Source organism: Hibiscus syriacus, unplaced genomic scaffold (genome assembly GCF_006381635.1).
Source record: "Hibiscus syriacus cultivar Baekdansim isolate YM2019G1 unplaced genomic scaffold, ASM638163v2 tig00013285_pilon, whole genome shotgun sequence".
NCBI classification, from domain to species: domain Eukaryota; kingdom Viridiplantae; phylum Streptophyta; class Magnoliopsida; order Malvales; family Malvaceae; genus Hibiscus; species Hibiscus syriacus.
The window spans coordinates 207,242-220,529 of NW_024062299.1; the positions used below are offsets into that span (position 1 = coordinate 207,242).

At 35.3% G+C, this 13,288-nt stretch overlaps 1 long non-coding RNA gene and 1 pseudogene across 1 annotated transcript in view; one reads left to right on the plus strand and one right to left on the minus strand.

The window, feature by feature from the left end:
- LOC120205944 overlaps positions 1-13,288 on the plus strand; it is a 24,863-nt gene continuing 11,575 nt past the window's right edge. The window contains exons 1-3 of the long non-coding RNA XR_005524066.1: positions 1-13; positions 10,389-10,392; positions 12,384-12,393. This is a non-coding gene — a long non-coding RNA (uncharacterized LOC120205944). The remainder of the gene's footprint in view (positions 14-10,388; positions 10,393-12,383; positions 12,394-13,288) is intronic.
- LOC120205939 lies at positions 4,051-11,367 on the minus strand (annotated as a pseudogene).

Here is a 13,288-nt window from a genome sequence, read left to right on the forward strand (position 1 = left end):
TTCCAGGTTTATTGTTCTTGATTTCAAGCGTAAACGAGTTGTTTTTGTTTCAAACGTAAACCGTCGATACATAGCCTGATTATTGTTGCAGGCAACTTCGTCGAAGCTTTTGGTTTCCCTAGTAGTAAATTTATTCAACAATAATTGGTAATATGAAGGCTGATAGTTATTGATAAAACAACGTAAATCTAACACTAATATGTTCAAATTACAACTTCATTTTTATAATTTTTAATAACGATAATAATATATTTTCTATTCTATTATTAGATATTTTTAATATAATTATCTGGATTTATTGATTCATTAATTTAAATCATGTATCATATAGATATATTATGAGAACAATCCTCTTAGTTATTGATGTTACTTAAATGACTTAAAATCTCATTAAATTAAATTAATGATGGTTGGTTCAGCCATACACGTATAATATCTGAAGGATTCCTTTGATATGAATTTGAGATCGAGTAAATCCACAAAAAATAAGAAAGTCATCTTCATGTAAACAACTTGGTAATGGGGAAGCAATCCAATTCAGAACAACTTGGGAATCAGACTCAACACAAAGAGATTCTTTACCTGACCAATCTGCCTCTTTAAACACTTGCAAAGCCGGGACCAAGATCGAGAACTGGACCCGAAAAAATAGTTCTCACATCGCCTGTTGACGTTCTTAGCACCCTCTCACACCCAGCTGCGCCACGATACAAAGAACCATCTACATTGAATTCCACAAAACCGGCTGAAGGAGGACACCAATCAACCGAAGCCTTCTTGCATGTGATGACAGTTAGACATTTTACGGGATCTCATTCGTTGTTTCTCATCATTAGATGAACTTGGTTCTTAGAAATGCGAGTTCTAATCTTTTCACGAGTTGTTACATTGTTTAGATGTACGAGATTCAAAGGTTTGATACAAGATTTGATTTTTTTTTTCTATGGTGTTTTTATGTGCTTGGAATCCTCTAGTTGCTGACTTGTTTCTTTGCGGAAAAAATTGTAAAGCTTTTGGTTTTAGGGTTTTCAAATTGTCGTTTGATGAAATTAATCACATTATTATTGTATTAAACTCTATCGATAATAGTATTTCTTTTTTGCCACAAACACATATGATCAAGAGAATCCCTTTTTAACGTGAATTGAGATGTGTGGAGTTGAGTAACGATGATTGGAAAATGTCATCATGGTAGATGAGTACAACCCAAAGATTAAAATCCAATAAACAAACCAACCAATCTATCAAACAATGTTAAACAAAAACCGAGAAACAGTGAGAATCATAAGGATAGAAGCAAGATAATTCCCAGAGCTTATACGTTCGGGTGCAGTAGATTTAGCAGGACCTGGGGCATGAATGGAAGTAGCTGGGGCTGTTGGTGGTGTATTGCTAGATGCTTTAGGCGGCAATGATGCTGAAGGCTGTACGTTGTCATCTTCGTCAGTAGAATCCGCTGGTGGCGAAGCGATCGGTGGTGTAGTCGAGTTCGATTCCGATGGGGCTGCAGATGGTGCATTAATGCTTGGTTTAGTCTTGGATGGAGGTGGTGCATTAGTGCTTGTTTTAACCTTGGATGGAGGTGGTGCATCGTTGCTTGGGTTAGCGTTGGATGGAGTTGGTGCGTTGTTGCTTGGTTCAGCCTTTAATGTAGATGATGCATTGTTGCTGGGTTTGGTCTTTGGTGAAGATGGTGCATTGTTGCTCGATTTCGTTTGGGATGAAGATGGTCCATTGTTTCTTGGTTTAGTTTTACGACGCGGGGATGCACGCGGTGCTTTGCTTGTTTTATTCGAAGATGGCATCGATACAGTTGGGGCCGGGGAACGGGTAGGCGTCGGGGCCGGAGATGGAGTTGGCTTAGGGGAAGGGGCCGGAGATGGGCTGGGCTTAGGGGTAGGGGTCGGAGATGGGGTTGGCTTAGGGGTAGGGGCCGGAGATGAGGTGGGCTTTGGGGTCGGAGAAGGGGTTGGGATCGGGGTCGGGGCAGGGGACTTCTTCTCTTGAGTACTCGGTGCCGGAGCTGGTGCTAACATTTTCCTAGGAGGGGAAGCTTTCGGAGCAGCATATGGAGGAGGTGACGGTAGTTGTTGCGGTGGAGCGGAAGGCGGTCCGCCAAGCCTTACGGTACTAGCAATCTGTAAAACTGAAATACTATGGGGTTGAGCTTCGACGGTGCCGAGCAATTTAACATCCATTTCGGGACCTGCATCGGCCGATCTAAAGCTCACCGCACCATTTCCGTCGTAGTTGACAGTCAAGGTAGATCCTTGGTAAAGCGTTGGGAGGATGGTCCTGGCCGTGAACGCTTTCAGCCTCGTCTGATCGTAGTAACCGAACACCACATGGAAGCTTAATATTTTCTTCACATCATTCTCCGCTAAGTAATTGAAGGACCGCAACTGATCGTCGGCCACCACAAGCACCGTCACGGATATCATGCCGTTGATCTCCGCCGCCAATCCGGTACCACTCAAACGTGAATTGAAAATGCTGAAATGGGGGAAGGGCTGAAGGACCTCGGTGATGTTGAATCCATGCGCAGTTGATAATATCACCAGGAAAATGGAGAAGAAGAAGAACGTAACTGGTTTTGAAGCCGACATGGGAGACACTTTATTAAACAAACTTTATTCTATTGTTTATTTATTGAGGAAGATTACTGTGAAACTGTTGCATGAAACAAGTGCTGCGACAATGGGACTTTATAGCATGTGGCTTCACAGTGAAAATACTATTTTTAGGGTTTGGAGTTAGTTTCGGCCAAAATAAGGTTAGAGAAGACTGTGAGCATGTTCTATTATCATGGCCATGAATGCCACTGATATCTTGACTTTTTCAGTTAAAAAAAAAGTCATATTTATATTTGTTTGCTGCTTAATTGCAGTGAAATCCAAGAATTTTCAAACAATGAGACTACTCGTTGATTATTAGCAACTGTTAATTTAACATTTGTTTGGTATATATGGAACAAGCTATGAGTGGTAAGCTTACCATTTTATTGTTTCAGGGTATGGTACACCAACAAAACACTGAAACAATAAAAGACGATGAAGTTTCAACGATCTCCAACAGTGATACGAGCATTTCAGTTTAACAAGATGGAACATCTATGTCAGAACAGTAAATGCTCGTATCACGGTTGGAGAACTTCAAAGCTCGTATCACTTTCAATGCCTACTTGTTCTTTGAACCTATTAGATATTTAGAGCTGGGGAAGAACGGGCAGAAAACAAAAGGCCGGACTCGATTCTTAAAGTCGAAGAGACGATCTTATCCGTAGACTGGAGAAATAGTTTCGATATTGAAGGTGTTTTATAGGCTGGAGAAATCGAGTTTCGATAATTGAAGGTGTTACTCAAGAGCTTCTATATCTCCAAGAATACGAATTGCAGAAACAAAGGGGGAGAGTTTCTCGTGTAAGGCCCTTGGATGAATCCTAACACTAAAAGGTTTGGTATGGAACAAGGACAACAACAACAGATAGCAATGTTCCTAGAGCTGCTCCTTGTGTTGGTGCTGCCGCCATCGCCATTGGAAGAGCTTGAAGAATTGGAAGAACAACGACTTCACAACAAGTGTTCTTGATCCTCTCCGATCAACGACGACAAAGCTTGGGACCACGACAATAATGGTGGCCAGGGTTGAAGAGAGACGGCTAATAGATTTTGGAAAACAAGGAAGAGATAATTACTATTATTATTTCAAAAGAAAAAATATATATATATATTATAAAAAAAATTGAGAATCAAATTAATATTTTATATAAAATTCAGAGATCAAATTAAAAATTAACTCTTTAATTAATGTGTTACATCATTAAAATAACATAGATTAAAGGCTCAATGACCAAAATATAATGAATTTATAACGTAAGTGATTGAAACATAACTCTCTTAAAAATTAGTGACCAAAATCGAATAGACCAAAATCATAAGAAACGGCCAGTGTTGTCTACCTAAATATTTTTAAAAATATTAATTCCAGTAGAAAATTGGTGTGTCCATGAATACCAAGTGTCCCTAAAAATAGGAGAAGATGTACCTAAAATCAAGGTTTAAACTACGTTTAGTATTTACATATCTTAGAGAAGAAAATATAATAAAGAGTAATTTACAACAAGTTAGGGGCTTAAGATACAAACAATAACATCCAGCTCCCTATAGCCTATTGTATGTATCTCTTGCTCATATTTGTTTCTCAATCTTTCTCCCTTTAGCTTTCCTTACAATCATACTGTTCAAAGAAACAGGTTCGACCTCCATCACAGCTTCGGTTTGAAGCAAAATTACACCTGAAATTCGAGGTTGGAATCTGCAGCCATGGTTGAACTAAGAAGTGAGGACAGATGAGCCAAGTATGTCAGAAACTAACCTGGCCATTCTCTGTTTTATACTTTTGAAGCTCTTCTTGGGTACAGATGAGCCTACATAAATTGCCAAACCGAGTTTTAGAGACAATTTTTTTGGTTTTCAGACTAAAACTAAGGATGGAAGAAGAAAAGATATCGAAATACCTCCACTGTAACTCTGTTATTTCATGAAGCAATTCCTTTTCCCTGTCATGAGCAAATTCCAACTGCGATTCGAGAAATTCATTTCGTCAATAAATCATGTAAGATAAAGTACCAAATTCAGAATCAATCATGTAAACGTGAAGCCATATAGTTATGTGGGGAGATTAAAAATGATGTAAAGATAAAGTTGAATGCATTATATTACAATAATGATGGCAGCTAGCCGAACCCATCATGACTAAAATGTGAAGAAAACAGGAAAAAAAAGAGCATAAAAGAACCCGAAAGGCATATTCGGGGTGGTGGTGGTGGTGGGGGGGAACCTATAGGTTTCTTGTAAAGGTGATTATCGTATTTTAACGGCTAAAAGTAACCATTAATGTTATCACTTAAACAGCTGAAGTGTCAATAACAAGCAAATGCTGTGGCCAGAAATAAATTCTAGCCTTACATTAAACTCTCTGGAAAAAAGTTCAAACAAATATATTGACCTTCACATTCCAAAATCAGTAAAATATGATTAATTTAAAGTAGGCATTAATGTTATCACTTAAACAGCTGAGTGCTAATAACAGGTCAAATGCTGTGGCCAGCAATAAATTCTGGATTAACTAGATTACCTTTTATCCCAAATAAAATCTCACACATGGCAAAAGTGCATGTTACAATTCATCAAGTGCATATCCACAAACTTTTATTATGAAAGTTGAGACTATAATTTTCAGGATCATCTTGGCGGGTTTTTCCTGATAGAACCCTTGATGACTTACCAAAGATTTCTCTGTGACTGGCACATTAGCTGGTACACCTACTCCCTCGAATGCACGGTTGGCTAAGTAATGGAGAAAACGGTGTAAGATCAAATAACTTGAATTTATAAAAGAGAGGAATAAGTAACGTTTTAAGGAGCATCAATTTTTGCACCTATTGGGACACCCGCACAAACTTGCTTCATTACGTTGAGAATATACTCCTGTTGACAAAAATATGCCGAGTAGAACAACATTAGCCAATGGATAAAGTAAAAATCCCAGAAACATACGGCTAAACCATACCCTTTGAAGAATGTTTGTCTGCAAAACAGACTGTAACAATGGGAAAAGATGATTGGCAGCAGGAATTGATGATGCAGGATCAGATGTTGCTGCTAGTAAAGTCGGAGGATTTGTAGTCAACACCTGCATAACCCATAACATTATATAAATTATACGCAACAAAAAACTAGTTTAGATATGTTTTTTTCCAGGCAAGTGACGCATACTTCATCTAATAGGGTGATGAAAAGGTATATACACTTTCAAGATCAATGTCCTACCCTTGTTTTTTTTTTCTTTTCGAGATGACCAGTTTCTGCTTAGATATTACTTGGGAGAACAAAAATTCTTAATATAGTTCTCAAATAGGCAGCCATAACAATACTTATATTGTAAGGACTGTGAACTTTTCTGTGTGGTAACTGGTAACCATATATCTTCTTTTAGTGATACTTGTTTGAACTAACTATTGTGTTGTGTTACAAAAGCTTGCAAGGACTCAAGTTAATCTCTTATAAATAAAGTCAAATGGCTAATTGTGCATTTAATGGAGAATTATAAAATGAGGTTCTACAATTGGGTCTAATAGGCAATTTGGCACACATTTGCTAACCTCCAAAGTACCAACCTGCATGCTGCGACTCTTTTGTAGTAAAGGAGATGCAGTAACCTGAAAAGAGAAGGTTAATTCATCTCCTATTATATGACGAGAAGCAACAACAAAACCAGAAAGACGTAGGTCACCTTTTCCAAACCAACATTCTCGGATGTAACTTTAAAACGTCCCTTTTGCTGAACGACAGGTGGCTTTGCTTTCTCTTCATCACTGGTCACTCCTGCAATGGTACTTTATTATTGGGGAAGTAAATCAACTTGAAACGGCAGGAGAGCAAATTAACAAAATATAAACGAAATAGCTAAACTTGGAGACTCCTTTTGCAGGGAAAAAAAGTGAGAATGACCAATTAACACTTTCCTGGTGATTTAGAAGCCTTGCAAGGAAGTTCTGAAAGAGTATCCTCTCCTCCTGCAGGAACCACTGCTCCGTTAACACCAAAAATGTTCAGGGGCTGATTTTGCTTATCACTGAAAACTTCATAAAATGAGTGCTACATAAATATAGTATTATAAACTCCATACATGGATGAAAGTACAAATATTTTAAAATAATATTACAGTTAATATGCGTAAACACAGTGGTGGGATGATAATTCAACTTCAGTACAAATATCTAAAGATTGCAACTTCCCCAAACATTCTAGCCATCTGATTCACACAACTCAAATCACACCGGCATATAAAGATCATAAGATTTGTCTCTTTTTCTACCAAATTGGAAAGCATGCACCTGTTTGCCCAAGAATAAACACTGGTTTATAATAACAATTCCACTGCTAAGATAAAAGAAAAATGCATTCTTTGCCTCAAAGGGCCAACAGGTAATGAATGGAATTCTTATAATGAACACTTCATAGAGAAAGTATACAAAATGACAAATGTGAATTAAGTTGACCCGATATTTGTGTAACATAGAATTATGTCTGTAAAGTACAAACCTTTCTCCTTTAACCAGAAGAACATTTTCCGGTATACTGGTGCTCCCCGGAATTGTTGCTGTCCTTTGATGCAAATGTCTAGTCATGTTATCAGAAGATTTTCCATTGAGCTCCAGAACAGGCTTCTCACCAAGGTTACTTTCAACACAATCATCATTAGAAGGTGAAGTCACATGCAGTTCATGGGAGACACTAGCACCACTTGAGTCATCATCAGATCTTTCAAACCTAATGTTGCATGATCAAACACAAATGCAATTATGTTTTCTCCACTAAAAGAGCCTTACTCAATGTATGAGTCTTAATGTGACATTTATGGGAAAAGATAACTATTGAAAATTTGTTCAGCACAAGCATGACTACGGCTATGTCCTTTACAAACTATACTATGACAAAAGTGATTAAAAATGACGTAGCGTAGAGGTAAAAATGTAATATGGAGAGACTGTCAAATATCTAAAAAACATACTTGGTAATAGTTACTGCTGGATCAGCTCCTGCTGAAGAAGTTGGTTGATTCTGGACCAGATCACTATTTTCCTGTGAAAGCTAGACCATCATGAACCACCCAAAAGAAATCCAAAACAAAACCCCTAAACTGACGGCACAAGATTATAAATTGAAATACCTTGCCTGTAGCTTGAGAAGAGGTCTGACATTCTGATTGCTTATCTCGTCCTTCGAGTGACAGCAAAGAATTTGAGCTCCCTCCTTGACTGGCGTCAGATATAAGGTTGTCACCCTGGATCTGATAAGCATTTACAAGTTCCATAAGTACTTTAAAAAACCCTAAAATGTTTCACCAAAAGGAAATGGAAAGCTATCATTGCTAAATACCAGGGAAGCCTGAGCTTTCATATCTTCAAGATTGAAATTCCATTCACTTATCCCACGTTTATATTCATTCTGGTCATGAGTACAAGAGCACAGAAAAATCATGAACTCAGATCTTTCAAATCCCAGCCTACAAGATATTGCACTGATGAGGAAGAAACTAGAACATCACCACCCTAGTAAATACATAATACATATATGCAAAATAATAATTCACAAATTAAATATAAACTTCCACATTGCCAACCAAATAACACTAGCACCATATTGTGGGCCAAAACCCACACTCTGGTACTGACATCATGTATCATGAATCCAAGGGTTTGAAATCTATAATTATTAATTGGTGATAGCCACATTCAAAAACACAGATGTGTGTGAATGCACAAGAGCATTATAAAGTCCACTCTTTGCACTAAATTTTTGAAAATTCTAACCTGCGATAATTCTTCTTTTTCACCATCTGGCATTTTCTTTTGAGCAAGCATATCTTCTTCCTTTCTCTATTTTTAAAATTGATAAAATTTGTAAGTATAAGATGGAAACTGAAACATAATTTACGACTAAACTAACTAAGAGATGTATGCCTAAAAGGAGCACATTGACCTTCAATATCTGGATACGATCACCAAGAGTAGGCAATCCATCAAGAAGTGTCCTTGCTATATAATCATTTGATCTCGCTTGCCTAAAAAAAAGAATGTTTTAATAATTTTGTGGCTGAAGGTCTTTTAAAAGGATCTTTCACCAAGCAGCTAGCAATCATTTGCTTGAAAGACTGAAAAGAGAAGAGAAACACAAGATGAACACATAACAGTTTCTAATTAAATCCAACTACTAAGAATGATGGATTTGTTAAATACCTTAGAAAATTTCTTATCTCTTTCATAATCCAGGCCTGGAGGTGCATTTTGCAAGGTCATAAGTAATACCTAAGAATAAGAGGTACTTTAAATCAGTACATTTTGGTGTTCAGTAAAGGATTTTGATTAAATTAAACCTATCACCTTCATTGGAGGATATTTTGAGAATGGTGCATGGCCATGAGCAAGCTCTAATGCAGTTATACCGAATGACCATATATCTGCCCTGCAGGGGCATTGACAAATAAACATCAATATGATGTCACCTAAGGAATGTGAACCAAAGATGCTATTTTGAGAACACAATAGACTGACTTGAAATCATAACCATGCAGTTGCTCCAATACCTCAGGTGCCATCCTGCAAGCAACGGAGAGGAAATTAGACTATGGATGATAAGAAGCATCGAACGATTGACACTTACTGTACAAAAAAGTCCATTGGTGCATCTCTTCAAAATTAAGATGCTATAAGCGGGAAAAATATCAAGGATATAACTAGCCAGGTTAATGACAAATTATTTCGCACTCCAAACTCTTATCAAAGAACTCAGAACTCAATGGAATGTAGACGGAATAATGTAAGCATACCAGCATGGTGTTCCCACAAATGTATTCCTCATGCGTTGCCTATCACCTGAATCAAAAAATGCAAGCTGAAACACCAAAGTCTCCCAATTTGATTGCACCGCGTGAGTCAATGAGAATATTCCCAGCCTATTGGAAAAGATCATTGATGAACTATGAACCAAAGTACTTCATTTATACATAAAAAACAACTATTTAAGATTTTATGAAATTAATGGAGTTCACTACCAAGTATTCATAATAATTAAATGTTCTCGTTGCAGTTCTAATAACCAATTCAAATAAATACAGCAGAAATCATAGTTGCCTCATTCTTAGCAGAAAATAATTATTTCCGCTTACCTTATTTTCAGAATGAATGCAACTCTTAACTTGTAAACTAAAACTGTTCAATTATAGAGAAATTCCGGCTGAAATAAACCCAGCCATTTAGAGCTTGGTTTAAAAAAACTGAGTACATACGTTGAGATCAAGTTATGCGACAAAGTGAATTAATAAATAAAAAATAAAATTCACAGAATCTCTAAGTCATGATGAATACCAAGTACTTACTTTAACATCCCGATGTATGTGCCCATGCTGATGAAGATACTCCAAACCTTTCAACACTTCACGAAGTATTGTTGCTATAACCACCTCCTCAAAACCATCAGGATATGCAGCCTTCAGTATATGAAGACAAGATCCCCCAGCCATGTATGGCATGACAACCCATAGGTTATGATCATTGACAAAGGAGCAGTATGATTTAAGAACATTTGAATGGTCAACTAAGACCATTGTTTGTGCCTCACGAAAAATGTTATTCTGAGAAAACGCATTAGAGAATAATGTCAAAATAGCTAGTAGTCATTATTAGCTAAGACCAAATGTAGTATCGTCTCACCACTTTTACAAAAGCAAGGCAAAAGCATACCAAAGTAGTTCATCTCGGTGTAGCTAGAGAGTTAAAAACAAAACAGCAGTAATGATTTATATAGGTCCACCTTGAAATTGAGCAAAGTCAACAGGCAGAATATGAAAGGCGGTGAGGATGAACCCAAACTTGACCCCCAAAAAAGGCAAACCTTAAAAATCAAATCGAACAAATAAAAACGAAAACCATTTGCAGAATTGGAACTAAAGGATTACCAGATCACAATTTTCACGTTCAAAATCAAGAATTTTGATTGCAACAACATCGTTCAAGGGTATACAGAGAGCACGGTACACAGAAGCACTAACGCCTTGCCCCACCTCCTCATACAGAGTATAATGCTCCGGCCCAATCGGATACTTCTTCTTCTCCACCATTATAGTTTAGACCTCCCTACTTCACTATCACAGAACCACATAAACAACAGGATTCAATCTTGCCTCAGTAATAAAAGAAAAAACCCGGCAGCCAATATCCTCAAAATGAAAATAATAAAGAAGAAAAAACAATTTGTAGCATATTAGAAGCTAACATGATTATTGACAGGAAAAAAAATCAATTATTAAGAAAGAATCCAATTTCAATGACAAAATATAATATAAACATAAACATGCATGTGCATTCGATTTCACATCAATCAACCAACCTGAAGTGAAGACTACTGAAATCCTCCAAAATATAACAGCTGATTTAAAGCCCACAATCCATAATTTCAAAATAAAAAATTCCTCTGCATAAAATTGACAAACAAACATGAGTGGTCATAACATTGAAGCGTATAAAAGAACACCCAAAGCAAAAAAAGAAAATGGGTTTCTGAAAAGACGTTTACAGTGATTCATTAATGTGCAATGTAAGGGTATTCATTCACACTGAAAAATAAAAGAATGGTGGAAAAAAAGAAAGAGAGAAAAAAAATTGATACATCGATGAGAGTGGCTGTTGTTTGTTGCTGTATTTGCTTTACCGTGAAAGAGAGAGCGAACAGCGAAGCAATCGGATCGCCTCTCAAACTGGGAAATAAATAACCTTTGCATGCTGGAATCCCACCACTTGGTATTTGATTTCTCTGTTCTTTCCTTTTTTCCTCTGTTTTCCATTAAAACCAATGGTTTTTTTAGGGTAAAGTATAGTAATGGTCACTGAACATTTCAGAAGCTTGCATTTAGGTCCCCCAACATTTAAAACTTGCAATACAGTCCCCCAACATTTATTCTGTTTGCAATATGGTCCCCCAACTTAAACCACAGTTAGAAAATTAGGATAAATTATATAAATGGTCATTGAACTTTTCAGTTACTTGAATTTAGGTCCCCCAACTTTTAAAACTTGCAAAACAATCATCAATTTCATTCTAAACCCTAATTTCCAAAGTAATTCAATTTTATTCTAAACCCTAAATTCCAAAATACTTAAATTAAATTCAATTATGTCAAAGTTATTATTATTTAATTTCATCTTATTTCATGTGATACGTATTTTTTATATAAATATAATAGTATAATTCTTATCTGTTGAAGAAATTTTTTTAATTAAAAAAAGTAGTTAGGATATAAAAGAGGTTGAAAATAATTCGAATTTTAAATTTATAAAATGTTATTTTGACGTATAAATAAAAGTGTAAACTACTCGGTTGACAACTTAACTATCTAGCCCTTTTTACTTTTGTCATCGATCTTTTAAATTTATCAATCATACCACATAATTATTTAACTGTTTCAACTAAGCCACTAGTCGTTACCAATTGATAAAAATGATGATGTGGCAGTTAAAAGGAATTGACATTATTATACATTCAGTCTTTATTATTTATATAATCAATTTGGTCCTAAATTAAATAAAATTTAATAAATTAATCATTTAATTAGGATCTGACATGTGTTAGCACATGATCATGACACGTGTCATTAGTGACACGTGTTACCACCTAATTATTTATATATGCTATCAATTTGGTCCTAAATTAAATAAAATTTAATAAATTAATCATTTAATCAGGATCTGACATGTGTTAACACATGATCATGATATGTGTTATTGGTGACACATGTCACATCCTAATTAGAAGAAAATTAAGTTACAAAGAAGTAAAATTTGGGTCTTGGGCAAACTCAAACCTGAGTCACGCAAATGAAAGATATAGGGTGGAGCCACTAAGCTAACACCATCGTTTGTGTTAAGAGATATACAATAATACATATACTAATAGTATGACCAATGCCAGAAAAAAAAGAATATAATGTAAAATGGAAATAATGAGATTTGAACTTCGGCAAAAAATTTGAAAGGAATAAATGATGGGAAAATATTATATTTTTTACAATAAAAAAATATTATATTTGATAAATTGTTTGATAGATTTAATATATTTTTTAAATATTAGTTGATACAATATTTTAAAAAATAAATTTAAGATTTATATATTTTTAAACTAAATTTAATAATTATATTTTTCATATTTATAATTCATGATTATATATATCTTAAGTTGAGTATTTCTAATATAATTAATAATTTTAATTTCTTATTAAAAATAAAATATTCAAAAATATAAATGATTCATACATTAATATATGAATATATTTTTTATTTATACATCTAAATATAAATATACATTTATATAAATATATTTTTATTCGTTGTGTCTGTGCCTTGAACTCTTTCTTCAAGCCTATATTACCTTAAATTGAAGTATTTTAGAATTTAATTGAAGTATTTTAGAACTTAGGGTTTAGAATAAAATTGAATTACTTTGGAAATTGGGGTTTAGAATGAAATTGATGATTGTTTTGCAAGTTTTAAAAGTTGGGGGACCGAAATTCAAGTGACTGAAAAGTTTAATGACCGTTTATATAATTTATCCTAATTTTCTAACTGTGGTTTAAGTTGGGGGACCATATTGCAAACGGAATAAATGTTGGGGGACTGTCTTGCAAGTTTTAAATGTTGGGGGACCTAAATGCAAGTTTCAGAAATGTTCAG